This window comes from Pinus tabuliformis, chromosome 3_1 (genome assembly GCF_031772625.1).
Source record: "Pinus tabuliformis cultivar Carrire ecotype Pingquan chromosome 3_1, CPIR1, whole genome shotgun sequence".
Taxonomy (NCBI): domain Eukaryota; kingdom Viridiplantae; phylum Streptophyta; class Pinopsida; order Pinales; family Pinaceae; genus Pinus; species Pinus tabuliformis.
In genome coordinates, this window is record NC_142301.1 from 812,391,462 (window position 1) to 812,411,702 (window position 20,241).

A 20,241-nucleotide genomic window follows, 5' to 3' on the forward strand; every position below is an offset into this window, starting at 1 on the left:
GCAAACTCAAGTTTTCTTTTGGGTCAGCATTTGTAGATGAGGTTGAGTTAGACATAATTCCTTTGGATATATGTGGAATTGTTTTAGGAAGTCCTTACTTGTATGACAGAAAAGCTATTTTCTATAGAGCTGAGAACAAGTATCTACTTGTTAAAGAGGGAATCGAATACTTTGTAAGAGCTCATAAGCTCAAGAATAATTACACTCTCATAAACTCAGGGCAGATGAAATGAATGATATATTCATGCAAACAATTCTTACTGATGGTTGTAAGGGAAAAGAAACCAGATAAAACCAATGTATTTGAGGGCTGTAATGCTAAACAGCAAGTTGATTTAGAAAAGGTTGTTTCAAAGTATGATATATTGTTTCAAGAACCTAAAGGTCTGCCACCCAAAAAGGAAATAGTGAATGATATTATTTTGCAACAAGATGCTCCATTGCCTAACATTGGAATGTATAGGTTGTCCACTTTAGAGAACACTGAAATCAAGAAGCAGGTGTGGGAGTTGCTCGAGAAAGGGTTCATCAGACCTAGCACATCACCATGTGGGTCACTAATCGTTTTGGTGAGAAAGAAAGATGGCTCGTGGAGAATGTGCATTGATTACCAATCATTGAATAAAATAACAATCAAAAATCGATATCCCCTTCCTCACATAGATGATCTTTTAGATCAATTGAAAGAAGCTGTTTATTTTTTCAAGTTAGACTTGCATAGTGGATACCATCAGGTCAGAGTTGCAGAAGAAGATGCATGGAAGACTGCTTTCAAAACAAAGCAGGGATTATATGAGTGGATGGTTATGCATTTTGGCTTAACTAATGCTCTTGCTACTTTCATGAGATTAATGAATGATGTACTCAGACCTTTTCTTGATGATTTTGTTATTGTGTATCTGGATGACATTCTAATATTTAGCAAAACATGGGAAGAACACTTAAAGCATGTTAAGCAAACACTAGATGTTTTGGAAAGAGAAAAAATTTATGTTAAGCTCTCAAAATGTGAATTTGGCAAAACATATTTGAATTATTTGGGACATATAGTAGGGGGTGGTGAATTGAAGATAGATCCCTCTAAGGTGGTAGTCATTGTGAACTGGCCCAAACCCAAATCTGCTATAGAAGTTAGAAGCTTCTTAGGAGCAGCAAAATATTGGAGGAAGTTCATTTCTAACTTTTTCTTAATTGCAGCTCCCTTACATGCTTTAACAAGATTGAACAAGGTGTTTCAGTGGGGAGGAAAACAACAGAAAGCCTTCGACACCTTGAAAGAAAATATTAGTACACCACCTGTACTAGCACTGCCTAATCTTCAAAGACCATTTGAGATCCAAACGGATGCCAGTGACTATGCCATGGGAGTAGTGTTGACATAGCACAGTAAAACCATATGTTATCATTCTGAGACATTTAATTCTGCAGTAGTTAACTATCCTACATGTGATAAAGAATTGTATGCATTAGTACAGAGTGTGAAAAAGTGGAAACATTACTTAATGGGCAAAGAGACAATAATACATACTGATCATCAACCACTTCAATATCTACAATCCCAAACTAAGTTGCAGCAATCAATACACTATAGATGGATGGGTTTTCTACAACAGTTTCATTTAGTCATCAGATATAAAAAGGGCATACACAATAAAGTTGCAGATATGTTATCTAGACCCATTATAAATGCATCTACTATACTTAAGCATAATTCTGTGTTACATGAGAGCTACATTGAACAATATGCTCAAGATATAGACTTTAAAGATGTATATGCAACTTTAAGTCAAGGCAAATGAGTAGAAGAATTGGATTATCATGTAAAGGACCAGCTCTTATATCATTGTGAGAAGCTATGCATTCCACAAACTGAAAGAGTAAAGATAATTTGAGAAGCACACACTTCTCTAATATCAGGTCACTTTGGGGTAAGTAAAATAGTTGCATACCTGCAAAGATTTTGTTATTGGGCAAAAATGAATGAGACAATTTCTAGATATGTAAGAGGGTGTGCCATGTGTGCCAAAAGCAAGCCTAGCAATAGAAAACTAGGCTTGTACACTCCATTACCAGTTCCTTCTCACCCTTGGGAAAGTGTTTCCATGGATTTTGTTGAGGACTGCCTAAATCTAGGAAAGGTCATGATTATCTGTATGTTATTGTGGACAGGTTCAGCAAAATGTGTATTTTGATACCTTGTAATAAACAGATTACAGCTGAACAAACTACAAAACTATTCTTTCAACATGTACGGGTTCATTTTGGATTACCCACTTCCATTGTATCTGATCGAGACACCTGATTTGTGGGGAAGTTTTGGTCAAGTCTATGGGAATTGATGGACACCAAACTAAAGAAAAGCACAACTTTTCATCCACAAACTGATGGCCAGACAGAAGTAGTTAACAGGACAGTAATCCAGTTACTCAGGAGATATTACAACAAGCATCCTAAGCTTTGGGATGAACATTTATATTATGTGCAACATGCTTACAACAGAGAAAAACATTCTTGTAAACAAAGATCTCCTTTTGAGACCTATTTTGGTTTCACACCAAGGTCTTCTTTGGATTTTCTCTTTGGTAAAGACACCACAGTTGAGGGACATAGTGATGTGGACAGGGCAACTAGGTTCATTGAATAGATCCAAGAGATCCACCAAGCAGTACAGGAATAGTTGGAAAAGAATCAAGCCAAATACAAGGCAAGGCATGACAAGCATCGGATGGAGCATAGTTTCCAAGTTGGTGACTAAGTCTGGCTGTATATCAGCAAGGACAGGATGCAAGGTGAAGGTAAAAAGCTAAAGCCTATCAGGCATGGACCCTTCAAGATACTTGAGAAGATTGGTGAGAATGCTTTTCGCCTTGATCTACCAGCTTACATTCACATCTACTCAGTCGTAAATGTAGATTGCTTGAAATTGTTTCAACCTTCACTAATTGAAGATACCGAAGAGCAGAGTCAATTATCTTCTGTTGATGACTTGTTACCTGAATATCTTAATGAATTGCAAGAAGACAAATTTTTGGATAGGAAGGTGAGGACGACGCGCAGGGGAGATGTTGAGTACCTTAGACTTGGGCTCAAGGGTTCAAAGCCGAGCAGTGCAAAATGGATAGAGATTGGACAAGTGAGACAGTTGTACCCTCACTTAGTCAATGCTTGAAAACTAACTTTTGGTGGACCAAAAGCTTTTTTAGTGGGAAGGCCGTGATTCGAATTGGATCCATGAAAATTATCAGAGTTCCAGGACTGTATCAAAATCATGATAGACTTCAAAACTTGTGAACCTATCAGGAAGACATCTGGATAGTGGCAGTTTGTAGCTAGCAAGGAAAAATGAGGACCTCAGTCAAAGTGCGCTGATCGAGGCCCATGGAGACCGCGCAGGATGCAAACTAGCAGTTAGGAAGTCCGGATCGGAAAATGGAGGCCGTTTCTGATGCGCAATTAGCGCTAATTGCGCATCGCTGGGAAAAACCCCTCGAGAAGGAAAAGCCCCGAGCGCTTGGTCGCATGGGAAGCCAGGAAACCATAGGGAAAGCGCTAAAGCAAAAGGCGAGCCCCACGCTCCAAAACCGGCAGAATATCAGAGGCATGTTGGGCAGTAAGCGGATTTGGCAGGAGAACAAGCGATTCCACACATTGCACGATGCGTGTCCAGTGGATAAGAGAGAAAAATTCCTCTCATCACAGGCTAACAATCAAGCAAGTCAACTCCGCGATAAGAGCGAACACCATAGGATCTGGGGGCTCCAGATCTGACGGCGGAGATTGCACCCGATGAATGACCGGATCTGGAGGGAGAATTAAGTTGTGGCATATAAAAGTTTGAAGTCCGATTTGACCGCTGAGTTGGCGGATGAATCATTACACAGAGTAACCAAAATACTGAACCGTTTGAGGAAGAGCTAGCATAGTTCGTGAGAGGACAAGTGGCCACTTCCCTGTGAGACATTACACAGTGGCGATGACGTAGAGGTAAGGAATTCCAAGCGAACAGCAGCAAATGACATGAAGAGGCAGAAGAGGAAGCGAACAGTCATGAGATGTATTGGCTTTAAGCCATGAACGCACAGACAGAGAAAAGAGAAGAGAAGTGAGCATTGTAAGAAAGAAAAGAGCAGTGGAGAAGGTGACAGAAGAGACAGAAGCAGACATAGAGAGCCGAGCTAACCTGCAAAACTAAGGCAGCATCGAGAAGACAGAAGGCTTGAGAGGTTCAAGCAATCCCTGTGAGGATATCTGTTGGGAACTGAGTACCAAATTGGACTCATCCCATTTAGACCCGTTGAGGTCAAGACTTGGTAAGGAAAAGTCTGTGCACTCTAGTGGCTTGGGGAATCCAAGAACCACCCTACTAAGCATCACCTGTTTCAGGAGACTCAAATTGAGCTCCTCGTAAAAACTCTGCTTTAAAGACACAATAAGAAAAGGCCACCACTGAATTTTGGATCGGAGATATAGCCCAGGAGGATTGGGTGAAGTCCTTGTTAATTCGTTGTGTTCTTGTGTTTGCTCACTGTGTTTCTCTTACTGTTTTCCATTTTCCAGTGTCTGTGTATTTTTCAATCTGATCGATCCATTGCCTGAGATAACATAGACACACACCAGCAAATGAGTCTATAATACCTTCATTCATGAATTAAGAAATTGAGATCACTCACGAGTGATTTTCAGATCAATATGTTATAAAGGGCCAATGTCCCTCATTTGTTGGGACTAAGCTAGCACAAATTTCCTTCTTAGATGACATGCAAACCACCATACTTCTGAAATAGTTGGCATTTCACAACAATCTACCACAAAGGAACTATGAAAACAAGGAATACAAGAGGATATGCAACTTTATTCTGGCTAGCTCACTGATGGGGGTAGGGTAACCAATTCTTCCTACTCTATATGTTCACCATCTAACAAGGAAAAAATTATGGATAACTCATGCAGTGGGGTTTTGGGGAACTTGGATGCACTGGTTTCTCTTAAAACTAAATAAATGAGGTATGAGGAGCTCAAGATTTTGCTGAGGTAAAAAAAATGCATAATTTAATAATAAGCACCTGTGTTCAACAAAGTTTAGTAATAATTCTTCAGGAATCATATTTCTTAATACATTATATGTTTTCAAGCAAGATTATGCATATTGGAGCTTTGTATTGTCTTTCTAGCTATGCATTTGGAAGCTAGGGGTGCCCATGGTGATTGGGATATATTTTTTGATTATCTTGAAGCATACTTTTGGTTATGAAAAAATATCCCCCTTGATGCCAAGGTAATTTCATGGTGGGAATATCAACTCACAACAATGGGAATCAAGAATGTGAAACTTGAATACTTGGAGGAAGCATTTACAACTTCTCATTAGAGAGTGAGAATCTACAAATATAAGCCATCATATTTCTACCAGGAAGACTAGCAAACGAACTATCTCGAGGTACATTACAGGGTATATTTATCCTTGGACCCTTGTTCATCATGTTTATGGGTCACACATAAACCAAAGATTATGGGTCAACCACACAAAACCCTTGTCGTCAAAGTCCATTTGCTAGGCCATACAATTGTCCCACAAACATTACAGGGTATCTCTATCCTTGAAACTCCGTTCATTATGGTTTTGTGTCACCCACAAACCTGTGGTTACGGGTCAACCACAAAAAATAATTATCTTCAATAGATCTTGGTTTTGGGACATCCACAAACCCGTGGTCATGGGTCAACCACATAAAACTTTTCTCTTCATTGGTTTGTATTCAACAAAATATTCTTAGGAGGGAACTTCATGCAATGACGACCAACGCTGCCTAAGGGGGGACAATTGATCCGAATGAAAAATGACAACGACCGATGGTAATTATACATGGTCTCCACCCATGGTAACCGCCCATGGTATTTACCCATGGTATTTTAACTCAAGAAGGCTATAAATAGCAGGCCTCACTTGGTAAAAGGATACATTCATCCACACAATGTAGTTGTAACAATTTCCTTATTTTAATGTAAATTTTATTTGTGTCTTATATTCTTATCTCTCAGTGTTCTTAGCTATTGGATCCCAATATCTATATCTATATCAGATTGGCAGCTCTAACAAACAACTAATATCTCACCTACCTTAGGGTGGAGTTCATTTATTTCCCTCACTATATCTTTCCAATCTCTTAGTCTTGCTCCACTATTACTCTTCAGCATCCATAGTCCCAATGGAGTCACCCTTACATCATATATATTTTCATTTAGTTGAGGCCTAAACATTTGCAACCTTTCCCTCTTTTCTTTTCACCCTTTTTATTCTTTTTGAGGCATTTTGGAAAAACAACCTAGTTGCTTTTAGATGTAACTAAAATGGGGGGATAGAATTTAAAACCAAAAAGTATGATGCTTGATAAGTGAAAAATAGATGAGTTGGATGAGGTCCACTGGTGTATCCTCTATGGTATGGAAAGATGATTTTCATGCACAAGAATTAATTTGTATGATATTTGAATATTTTTCAAGTTAACACATGATTTCTACTTTAGAGATCCTAATGAACTAAAAGGTGTGAGTTACTCATTGATTTTATGAAACAAAATATAATAAGGCCAATATTTATTTCCGATTTTATAAAACTTATTATTCTCACACCACTAGAATCTAAAACTTTTAAGTGTAGATTGAGGACTCTAGCTAGTTGGCACGCTTATGGATATATTTACCAACCCATGTAACAAGAACATCAAATGTTGGAATATTAATCTCAATCATTATACAAGTTGGATATATTTAAGAGATGTAAAAGAGCATGTTGAAAAGAATGAAAGTCCATATTTCTAGATAAAAATGGAAAGAACAAAGGTAGAACTAGGAAAATAACTAGAAAAAAAAATTATGGCACAATATAAATAGGGTTCTCACCTAGGCAAAGTATTTCTTAAAAAAAAAACCACTGAGAGAGAGAGAGTATCTAGGCTACCTTCAAGGTTTTGTATCTTGTATGTCCCATCTTCTATCCTTTCAGAGGTTTGGAAATGGCCCTATCACATGTAATGGAATTTTTAATGTTTTCATTTCTATTCATTAGATTTGTCCCATTTGAGGACCAATTTCCCTATTTTTAACTCTTTTGCATTATCTTTGTGTTCATCAAACCATGGCTTCACCACTTATTGATGGTTAGTGAACCTTCTTCAAGATTTATCTCTTTCTTCTTCAAGCTTGACTTTTTCATTGAAAAGGAAGTGGTATCCTTAATGGACTGTGCTAATTGAAACTAAAAAAGCGTAAAATATTCCAGGGGAGAATGGTTTTTTAGCATAAACCAAGTAAAAATGAGAAGCATCCAATGTTGAATTCAGGGTTATCTTTCATCCAATAATGCTTTGAACAATACATTATGCCAATTACTTTGATTATCTACCACAATCTTCCCTTAAAATTTTGATCATATTCTTATTTGAATACTCCCCAACCCCCTTCCCTCGTGAATAATAACTGGTTGTGTATGTGAGGATGATTCCCTTTCTGAGTGTGAACTTAGATAAGTAATTTCCTCAATTACATTCAATTCCCATAGTTGGAAAGGTATTTCTACTTGCACCAGATGCAATGGTATAGTGGGTTTATTTTCCCTTCTAGCTCTAGACTACCATTCTTTCAATTTCCTAGCATATGAGTAAGAATCCTTAGACAAGGTGAACCAATGGTAGCCATCACTAAATATCATATATTCCATTGTTTTTTCAATGAAATTTCCTTTAGTGGGATCTTCCTACATGTATTTTAGAGCCATGTATGTGTCATCATTCCCTAGACAATGCAATAATACTCTATCTACATTCCCTCTGAATGGAATTCAATTGATATAGTAGAAAGAGAGAGAAGAGAGTGTGTCTAGAATATGGTCCACAATTTCATTTTTATGTAGACATTTCAAGTCCAAAATAGGACCCATCATTGGGACATAATGTTTAGAGAGAAAGAGGAGAGGTGAAGATATATAAAAATAAAGAAGGGGATGGAAGATTCGAATCACATTAAGCTAAAAATTAGAAACCCGAAAAGTGACAAGCTAAAAACATAAAAAGTAATAACATAAGTATTTAATAGATTGATTAATAATGAGTTTTGAACATTATTAATATTAATAGTGTAAAATTATTATTTCCATAATTTTTTAAATATTAATAGTGAATAATAGTAATATGACCTTAATAATGTATAATTAGAATGAGTCCTATATTAGTTAAGAGGATTCTAGTTCTAACCACATAAGCTTACAAACAAGAATAATTAGAGAGTTTTCAACTGCAATGAACTTTTATCTTGGGTATGAAGGTGATATGGGCATGAACCATGGTCAAAGAGATATTTTGAATCCACATCTGATGAAGTCCCCTCAAATATCATGAAAGGGTGTGGATGTGTTGTGGCCACCAACAACCCCCATCTTTGTTTGGTATTAGCGATAACACCAAGCAAATGGGGACCCTTAATAAAAATCCAAAAAACATTTTATCAAAATTTTTGTATTTTAACTCCCTAAAGCTATATCGCATCGCGAGAAGAGAGTGAAACATTTTCCTATGCACATAATAAGTTGCGAAGAAGCGACGCGAAATTCATCGCATCGCATATATTATGAAGCACTCTTAAATGAAAAAACTTAAGGAATCTCCGACGGCCGATATGCGATGTCGCATATCGCAACATCGCATAAGCAGCACACAATAATTGGATGACTAAGCGCGATTTGCGATTCGCGATCTGTGATATTGCGATCTGCGATGTTGCGATCTGCGATGTATGCGATCATCAATTCCTGCGATGACACATCTTGACGACGCGATCCTCGATACTGCGATGCGAGTTGCAAAAATCACCCATCGCAAGATTTCCTCGGCACAGTATTCAAGGAAAGCTGTCTGTAGACCAAAATTGGGCGCCTGCCTTAAAAGAAATTAATGATTGTACGCCAAAGTATCCAAGAAGGATTGTGTTGTGTTTTTCGAAGAGTCAGTTCATTATGGGTGTCATGATTATGCATTCATTAGAGCTTAAAGCTTTCATGTCAATCTTTTCATCATTACTCTTTTCCTTTGCGTAAACTGTAAGACAACAAATAACATAAAGCAATGTGCAGGAAACATCTAAGGAAAAGGGGAAAGCATCAATTCTCGGAGAACAGAGAAGAGATGCCTTCACAAACGGATGCCGCATGCAACAGGACCACAGATTCCAGAGTATCACTCAACAGATACTGATGTCAATAGGCCATCCAAAACTCAGAATCAAAGGCGCACAAAAGCAGCATGTTTGCAAAAGATCCTGAAGCTTATGCTCGGTAAAGCAAAAAGAAAAAAAGCGCTAAAGAGGGAAAACACACCAGAAAATCCCGGAACAAAGAACAGAGGCAGTTTTCAATACAGAAAATTGTTCAGAGAGCAAAGTACCTAACTTATTCAGTCATTCGCAAGGCCGGAAACCGAAATAGCAAAAGCAGAATCAGTTTGAGAGAAATTTGGGTTATTACCAAGTATACACACAGTGAATACACCAAGCCAGAGGAATATTTTTGAAAATATCTTCTAGTTTACCAGAAAGTGGTGCCAGCACTTGTTATTTCTATTTTCGTAGCTCAAACGAAAGGAGAAGACGACCAGCCGACTCTTCCCAAGCGAATGTTGCATGCTTACAGCACTAAGGAGCAAATACAAAAAGGGTTAGGAATTAGATTCAATTTTTAGAAATAATTTTGCTTTAGTAGAAGGGCGGTCATTTAAAACCGTGTCCTAAATTTATGTAATTAAGATTAATTAGTTAGCAGTATTTAAACCCTTCTCAGGCATTTGGAGAAGGGTCCAGAAATTTGTCAAAAAACTTGTCCTCAGAACATGCACTTTTGCACCCTCGGAGGGGGTTTTTGATGAATGGTTGGATCGAGATTTATCAATGTTTGCATTTGATATTTGCTACTGATGTTGCACTTTTGTACTCTTAGTAGATGTTAGAACAAGTAGAGATAAATCGTTGTTGCTTGAAGCTTATGAGTGGAACCAGTCATAAATGGTACTTTAATCTCTTGACCATTTCTGCTTATATTCTTAAAGTGATATATAGTTTTCAGTTGTTTATATGTTAATGCATGAATGTGTGGGTTACCATTTGGCACTTCTATACGGTGGAGTCATTTATTTGTGTTTGATATATGAATAACTTATTATGCGATATGCTGTTCACAACTGTTTTGCTTAACTTTTTATGCAGAGTGGTTTATCTTAATTGATTTCTATTCTTATGATAGCTGAATGATCTTTATTACCAGTTATTGTTCGAAATCTCTTTAGATCGCATAATAGAAGAAATACACCCTGGGTTAGCGTAGATTAGATGTGTTGTTTCTCATTAGATTACAATAGCATAGAGTTAGTTTAGAAGTTTGAATTAAATTAGCTTTAAGTACTCCTAGATCAGCATCATCCAACTCTACACACATACACACCCCTTAGATTGGGAAACTGGTCCCATTATCCCCAGTCGGACCTGCTATACCAAACGGATAAGGAGCTGCCAACCAAGGTCCGGACCGGGTGGGTATCCCCCTTATTGTCGACCCGATTTTCGGGGCTTCAACATATTTGGCGCTAGAAGGAGGGCCCGAGCTATGAATGACACCTAAATCAAAATCTAAATACCATTCTGAGAGTAAATCGCCCTCATCAACTCCCCTGACTTCCCCAGTACGTTTAAATCCAGAGTCAGAAGTCGCTCGAGTATCAACCGCTGCTACATACCCTAATATTGCAGACCAATTTACCATTGAACCCCCTGAAGTTCAAACTCTGATTCGCAAACTCCAGGGATTTTCTATTTTTACATAGAGGTCTGATAAATCTCAAAGCAGCGTGACTTCACAGTACAATCCTGCTCATCCCCTGACCAGATTAAAGAGTGAAAAATTTGGCATCCAGCCATCTGAATTCCCTCTCCCCACCAGGAAAAGAGCAAGGAAAACATCACCAGAGTCTGACAGTGAGACTCTTTCATCTACGTCGTCCATTTCAACTCCCTCACCGCGAAGTCAGCCACACACATCTTCATTCCAAACCACTCATCCATCTTCCACAACCCCTCCTCTTCAATCATCAAAGATCATAATATCTTCATCTTCCCAGCTTCAGGGATCATCCTCTGCACTTTCATTTACTAGCAGCTCAACAATGGCCCAGTCTCCATGGAACAATCCTGGGGTAGTTTTAATGCCTCCACCCCTGAGCCAAATACCGGCCCATCTTGAGAAATGGCTACCCAAATTCAATCCAGAAGCAGGCATGCTAGCTGAAGAGCATATTAATAATTTCATGCTTTCTGTCAATCTCAATGGAGTTACCAACGAGGATGCTGTTGTCCGGCTTTTCCCTATACAATGCAAGGAACAGCCGGGTCATGGTACTTTTCATTACCTTCCGGGTCTATCACAAGTTGGGACATTTTTCAAAGTCAATTCCTTACCAAGTTTGGTGATGACAAATCAACGACGACGTTAATCAATGACCTATCCAATCTTAAAGCCGAGGCTAGAGAACCCATTAAAGATTTCAATTTACAGTTCAATAAAATCCTCAACAAAATTCTCGCTTCTTCCCAACCCAGCGAAGAAGTAAGATGTGAATGGTATATTACGGCCTTACCATCAAACTTGGAAATCTTCGTGGATAGGGCAAATAAGACAACCTTAGTTGAAAACTTGACAAAGGCGATAGCAGTAGAGAAACGCGTAGTAGCCCTGGAAAAAAGATCTGCGATAGAGGAACACAAATCTAAGAAAGTCTCCTTCAAGGAAGACCCCAAGAAGAAACAAACGAAAGACCCTTTCGATTTGGAAGGATTACAAAAAGTGTTAAAAACCATGTCCAATGAGATGATTGACATAAAAAAACAAGTAGCAGAAACTTCTTCAAAAAAGCCCTATAGAGCTTTTAAAAGAAGTCCTTCAATGGATGTGAAACCACCCAATGCTATCTCAAACGTCGAATCCGAAGAAGAGGAAGAAGAAGAGAATACCACTGAAGGGCAGACCGATGACGAAGAAGTTGTGGAACTACAAGGAATGTGGGATTTCATCCTCCCGCAAGAAGAAGATCAAGAAGCATTTCCAGTTAGCACACGAAGTAAAAATCAACTTGATCCTCCCCAAACTACCCTTAAGCAGAAGGGCGCAAGCCCTGCAGCAAAAGATAAAGTCGCAACAAAGAAAACGACCACTAAAGCGACTCAATCTAGCCCAGTCCAATCAGACCAAACACCTCCATCAAGAACACTGATTGTGTTGGATGAAATGGAGTACAATATTATTAATGACATGAAAAAGACTAGGGCTAATATCACTCTTTATGAATTGAGCAAATTGAAACATCAACAGAAGATAATGATGAAAGAATTACATGCCGTGCCTACTACATCTTTGCCTACAGCTGTAGCTTCCCACAACATGGGAAGACCTCCAACCAACACGATCAATAAGGTTGATCCAAATGACATCGCCTTGATTGGAGGAAGATCAAGGTCTCACACTCCCCCTTTTCTTCTCACTTATGAAATTTTCAATAAAAATGTGCACAATTGTTTGGTAGATTCTGGTGCTTCAACGAATATTTTACCCAGATCAATATGTGCCAAGTTGAGTGTTCAACCACAAAAATCCGCAGTACGCATAGTTCAGCTTGATCGATCTCAAGTCGAAGTGATTGGTGAACTTAATCAAGTGACCATAAGATTGTCGTCTAACCCGAAGGTATGTCAGGTTATCGACATTCTAGTAGCTGATATCCCAGAATTCTATGGCTTGATTCTTAGCAGGGATTGGTCCGAAAAACTCCATGGATACTTCTCAACCGACTGGTCGCACATGTGGTTACCCTACAATGGTAAACCGAATCAAATAAAGGTTGAACGAGAGTTACACCAGAAGTACATAGTAACGGAATTGGAGGGAGAAAATGAAGCAATAACATACAACAGCAGTATCATAGGCAATTACTCGGTAGATTCTTTCCTCGGCAATTTCAATGCTCATACCTCACCTTACTTAGAAAATTCAGTTTTGTCCCAAGTCGAAATTTTTTCCCAAACTGATAATTCAAAGTGTGTTAATTTTTTAGATAAACCTGTAAATACATCTTTGTTTTGGAAATTATATTTTGATGGCTCTAAATCTAACGAAGGAGCAGGAGCAGGATGCGTTCTGATTAGCCCAGAAGGAAATAAGACCATGCTTACGTGCAGACTTGAATTCGATTGCACAAACAATACAGCGGAATACGAGGCCTTGGTGCAAGGCCTATACAAAGCAATCAGGTTGAACGTTAAGTACCTTCAAGTCTTCAGAGACTCTGAGATTGTCATCAAACAGGTACGTAACACCATACATTGCCTATCAGGTCATTTGAAACACTATCAATCTTTAGTACAAGATCTGACTGCACATTTCATAGCATTCAATATTTCGTCAATCCCAAGACTCCAAAATGCGAGCGCAGACCTGTTAGCTAACGTAGCCTCTAGACTTATTCCCTTCGAAGATTTTAGTCTAGATAGATTCTCAATAGAATTAATCTTTAGACCGTCCATCCCTGACAACATTACAAACTGGAAAGTATTCAATGACGATCCTGACATTGTAAATTTCCTCACTTCTGAAGGATCCTACTCCAATCAAATAATTGATGAAGACCATCATGATCGACAAATACAACAAAATAACACTGATAATGTTATACCTAAATCGGTGGTTAAGTTAGAAGACTTATATGATTTGAAAATTCGGTTTAAAAGGTCTACCAATTCTAAGCTCTACAGTTCAACTCTGAACTACGAATTAGTAAACCTAGGAACTGATGATAAACAACAAAACGTTAATCTAGGCCACGGCCTAGCCCCTGAAGAAAAATTAGCGTATATCCGTCTTTTGAGACAATACAAAAATGTTTTTGCCTAGAATTACGATGAGCTGAAGACATACGACACTTCTATCATTCAACATACTATCCCTATGATTGACAATGAAAAACTTGTCCAACAGAAACTCAGAAAAATCCACCCCAATTTAGAAATCAGATAAAAACTGAGCTAAATAAGTTATTAAGAGCCAGAATAATTTTCCCCGTCAGACATTCCAAATGGGTCTCCAATATGGTACCCGTTAGAAAGAAAAACGGAGATATTAGAATATGTATCGATTTTCGGAATCTCAACAAAGCCTATCAAAAGGACAATTTTCCCCTCCCACCTATGGAGCAGATATTACAGGCAGTAGCAGGCTCAGAATTAATGTCTTTTGTGAATGGATTTTCAGGATACAATCAAGTGCTGGTACATCCCGATGATCAGTTAAAAACCACATTCCGAACTAAATGGGGCACATACGCATATCGGAAGATGCCATTTGGTTTGTTCAATGTTGGCGCTACATTTCAGAGAGCCATGGACATCGCATTCAAGGGTTTAGTCAATAAATCTGTAGTGATTTACCTGGATGATATAACAGTGTACTCCAAGAAGCGAAGCGACCATCTCAAAGACTTGAAACAAATCTTTCAACGATGTTTAAGGTATGGGATTTCACTTAACCCAAAGAAATCTTTTTTCGCATTAAGTGAAGGAAAACTTCTAGGATTCATAGTGTCAAAATCTGGTATTCACATTGAGCCTGACAGAATCAAAGAAATTTTTGAAATATCCATACCTCATAACAAAAAATCCATGCAATATTTCCTTGGTCAAATCAATTTTGTGAAGAGATTTGTCCCAGATTTTTCACGGATTGTTTCTCCTTTGCAAAACATGATTAAAAAGAGTTCAAATTTTAAATGGGGTCAAGATGAGCATGAAGCATTCAACCTGATCAAACAAGCTATCATTAACGCTCCATCTTTAGCAACCCCAAATTTTTCAGAATCTTTTATCTTATACACATTTGCCTCAGAGAAATCATATGCTGCGATTCTAACTCAAGCCAATCAAGAGAAAGCGGAAGCTCCAATCGCATTTTTTAGCTCGAATTTACAAGGTGCTGAACTCAACTATTCAGACGTGGAGAAACAGGCATATGTTGTTTTCAAAGCGATCAAATATTTCAGACCTTTCTTACTTAAAGCCCATAGTAAGGTCATAGTACTGTTTCCAGCGGTAAGAAATCTTCTAATACAGAAGGATGTAGGTGAAAAAAGAGCAAATTGGATCACCGCTTTACAAGAATACGATCTTGAGATCAAACCAGCAAGCATTGTAAGAGGTCAAGGCTTCTGCAAAATGTTGGCTGGAGCATCGCAAATTCTTGAGAATTCATCTGAAGAGGTACAGACATATGAGGTAAGCCTAAACGATGCAGAATCATTAATGCTGACACCATTTATTATCTTAAGAACGGGTATGCTCCATCACGCCTGGATCACACCAAGAAAAGAGGTCTGAGACTGAAAGCTAAACAATACCAGCTCATAAATGATGTTCTGTTTAAAAGGAATTACGATTCTGTGCTTCTTAGGTGTCTTGAGAAAACTGAAGCCGAAAAGGTTTTGCAGGAACTCCACGATGGACCAGCAGGTGGACACTATGCTGGAGATGCTACTGCACATAAAATCTTACGTGCAGGATATTATTGGCCCACGCTGTTCAAAGACTCACACAGTTACGTGAGGAAATGCCAAGTCTGCCAGACTGCTGCAGGGAGACAAAAGAAACCGTCCATGCCACTACAGTCGGTAAACATCGAGCAACCATTCAGTCAGTGGGGCTTGGACATAATAGGTGAGATCGTTCCTCACTCTTCTAAGCAGCACAGGTACATCCTCACAGCAACAAATTATTTAACTAAATGGGTAGAAGTAGTTCCTCTCAAGACAACTAATTTTGAAAACATTATTGAATTCATAGATCAATTTATAATCACTAGGTTTGGATTGCCAACGGCTTTAATGTTTGATAATGCCTCATACTTTTCTGGAAATACAATGACTGAGTTTGCATTTAAAAGAGGGTTCAAGCTGAAATATTCGGCCAACTACTATCCGCAAGGTAATGGATTGGCTGAATCGACAAATAAAAACCTGATCAGGATTATCAAAAGAACAGTTGACCAGAACCAAAAGAATTGGCACAAAGCATTGGTAAATTCTTTATGGGCAGATAGAATAACGAAGAAAGCTTCAATCGGCACTTCTCGCTTTAATTTAGTTTATGGGAAAGAAGTGGTTCTTCCAACTCACTTAGTCATCCCCTCTTTGTCTTTAGCACAACACATCGATGAGGTATCTACTTCCTCCATACAACTAAGACAAATGGAAATAATTAAATTAGAAGAACGACGAGAACAAGCTAAGAAAACCCATGCTCATCACCAAGTGCTGATAAAATCCTCTTTTGACTCAAGCATAATGACCAGAAAGAATTTTCAGATGGGAGATTTAGTTTTGAAATGGGATAAGGCTCATGAAGAAAAGGGCAAACATACAAAATTTCAGAAGATGTGGCTTGGTCCTTTTCAGATTGTAGAAGTCATAGGCCCATCAACGTTTGTGTTGCAGGATTTAGCAGGTCGAAGGGATTCTTTGCCTGTTAATGGACAGATCCTTAAAATATATTTTCCATAGAAGATCACTCTTCTATTTTGTAGGATAGTTTTAGTTTTTATTTGTTTTTCTCTTTCTTATAAATAAAACCAGTTGTAGATGGTTACTAAAGGGGTTCATGAAAAAGACACCAATTCTCTATCAGATTTTGAGCTTTTTCGCTTGTACAAGTAGCAAATTTTTTTGAAAAATCTGATCTTTATTATTGACAGGTAGAGTTAACTTTAGCCTAGATATGATACTAGTTTCAACTTCAAAAATTTTGATGAAAGCAACCTTTGGTAAAAAATTGTTTTATATCAGTACAATGAAAGGTATCAATAATAAAATAAATATTCTCTGTAAAACTGCTGTTTTCAAACTCTATTATTGTCGTCCAGAGCTTTCTTAAGGAAAAACAATGACTTCCTCACTGCTAAAGGAAATCGCAGCATTCAGAGGAACAATCCGAGAAAACACTGTATCTCAAAGAATAAGAGGTCTCATCACGAGCCGGCTTATCATGATCACAGATATTATAACTTGCTGACTTTGCCAATACTGTCCACCAAAACAGGGAAACGACTCAAGATTGTTGCAATCAAAAGACAAGGGGTCTCATCACGAGCCAGCTTGTTCAGCAAAAGTGTAAATCAAGTGAATGACTGTGTCATAATTTGGACACCAAACCAAGACATTGTTCTTTAGAGAATAAAAAAGGAAAAAGTGTCAAAAGGGGTTTTTCTCTGAAAAGTTGTAAATAGCCTTAAGCAGGATAAAGGATCATTGATGGGTAACAGGTAACCCTGTCGAGGCTATGGACGCTTGCAGGCAGCAGAGGCTCTACCTACGACAAATGGGCATATTTTAAAAGCCAACACACAGAGAAGACCTTATTTTTTCTTTAAAAGATGAAGTAATGTCTGATGTGAATACAAGGACTAAGCCTGAGGAAACAAACAATTGGAATATGAAAAGGTTGAGACAAAATATCATTGATAGGATAAGGCGTAATGTACTCTATCTGTCCATAACAAAATTTAGACGTATGAAAATTTTTTCTGCTTTGGAAGTGAAAATTCAATAGAAAAGCAGAGATAACTGGTTCTTCACAGTGAATCACCATTGTTGTGGCCACCAATAACCCCCCTCTTTGTTTGGTATTAGCGATAACACCAAGCAAATGGGGACCCTTAATAAAAATCCAAAAAACATTCTATCAAAATTTTTGTATTTTAACTCCCTAAAGCTGTATCGCATCGCGAGAAGAGAGTGAAACGTTTTCCTATGCGCATAATAAGCTGCGAAGAAGCGATGCGAAATTCATCGCATCGCATATATTATGAAGCACTCTTAAATGAAAAAACTTAAGGAATCTCCGACGGGCGATATGCGACGTTGCATATCGCAACATCGCATAAGCAACACACAATAATTGGATGACTAAGCGCGATTTGCGATTCGCGATCTACGATATTGCGATCTGCGATGTTGCGATCTGCGATGTATGCGATCATCAATTCCTGCGATGACACATCTTGACGACGCGATCCTCGATACTGCGATGCGAGTCACAGAAATCACCCATCGCAAGATTTCCTCGGCACAGTATTCAAGGAAAGCTGTCTGTAGACCAAAATTGGGCGCACGCCTTAAAAGAAATTAATGATTGTACGCCAAAGTATCCAAGAAGGATTGTGTTGTGTTTTTCGAAGAGTCAGTTCATTATGGGTGTCATGATTATGAATTCATTAGAGCTTAAAGCTTTCATGTCAATCTTTTCATCATTACTCTTTTCCTTTGCGTAAACTGTAAGACAGCAAATAACATAAAGCAATGTGCAGGAAACATCTAAGGAAAAGGGGAAAGCGTCAATGCTCGGAGAACAGAGAAGAGATGCCTTCACAAATGGATGCCGCATGCAACAGGACCACAGATTCCAGAGTATCACTCAACAGATACTGATGTCAATAGGCCATCCAAAACTCAGAATCAAAGGTGCACAAAAGCAGCATGTTTGCAAAATATCCTGAAGCTTATGCCTGGTAAAGCAAAAAGAAAAAAAGCGCTAAAGAGGGAAAACGCACCAGAAAAGCCCGGAACAAAGAACGGAGGCAGTTTTCAATACAGAAAATTGTTCAGAGAGCAAAGTCCCTAACTTATTCAGTCATTCGTAAGGCCGGAAACCGAAATAGCAAAAGCAGAATCAATTTGAGAGAAATTTGGGTTATTACCAAGTATACACACAGTGAATACACCAAGCCAGACGAAGATTTTCGAAAATATCTTCTAGTTTACCAGAAAATGGTGCCAGCGCTTGTTATTTCTATTTTCGTAGATCAAATGAAAGGAGAAGACGACCAGCCGACTCTTCCCAAGCGAATGTTGCGTGCTTACAACACTAAGGAGCAAATACAGAAACGGTTAGGAATTAGATTCAATTTTTAGAAATAATTTTGCTTTAGTAGAAGGGCGGTCATTTAAAACCGTGTCCTAAATTTATGTAATTAAGATTAATTAGTTAGCAGTATTTAAACCCTTCTCAGGCATTTGAAGAAGGGTCCAAAAATTTGTCAAAAAACTTGTCCTCAGAACATGCACTTTTGCACCCTCGGAGGGGGTTTTTGATGAATGGTTGGATCGAGATTTATCAATGTTTGCATTTGATATCTGCTACTGATGTTGCACTTTTGTACTCTTAGTAGATGTTAGAACAAGTAGAGATAAATCGTTGTTGCTTGAAGCTTATGAGTGGAACCAGTCATAAATGGTACTTTTATCTCTTGACCATTTCTGCTTATATTCTTAAAGTGATATACAGTTTTCAGTTGTTTATATGTTAATGCATGAATGTGTGGGTTACCATTTGGCACTTCTATACGGTGGAGTCATTTATTTGTGTTTGATATATGAATAACTTATTATGCGATATGATGTTCACAATTGTTTTGCTTAACTTTTTATGCAGAGTGGTTTATCTTAATTGATTTCTATTCTTATGATAGCTGAATGATCTTTATTACCAGTTATTGTTCGAAATCTCTTTAGATCGCATAATAGAAGAAATACACCCCGGGTTAGCGTAGATTAGATGTGTTGTTTCTCATTAGATTACAATAGCATAGAGTTAGTTTAGAAGTTTGAATTAAATTAGCTTTAAGTACTCCTAGATCAGCATCATCCAACTCTACACACATACACACCCCTTAGATTGGGAAACTGGTCCCATTATCCCCAGTCGGACCCGCTATACCAAACGGATAAGGAGCTGCCAACCAAGGTCCGGACCGGGTGGGTATCCCCCTTGTTGTCGACCCGATTTTCGGGGCTTCAATAGGATGATATTTTGGTTTCTAGTTGGCATAATCCATGCTCCTTGACCATATTAACTGACTTGAACTCAATGCCATACTCGTGCATGATGGACATCCAATTTCGTTGTCAATCTAAATATTGTTTTGCAAATAGGGTTCTAATAGTAGGTTGAGGAACTACAATTCTAGTATGATTCTAAGGATATATGACCAAAAATGTTTCATGTCCTTAAAGATAATGAAATCCTACTTTAGCTGGTAGTTAATTAAGCTTGGCACCTTAAAAATTTGTCCTCATAAATGATATTTTGTGCTCATGACCCTCTTCATCTATTTTC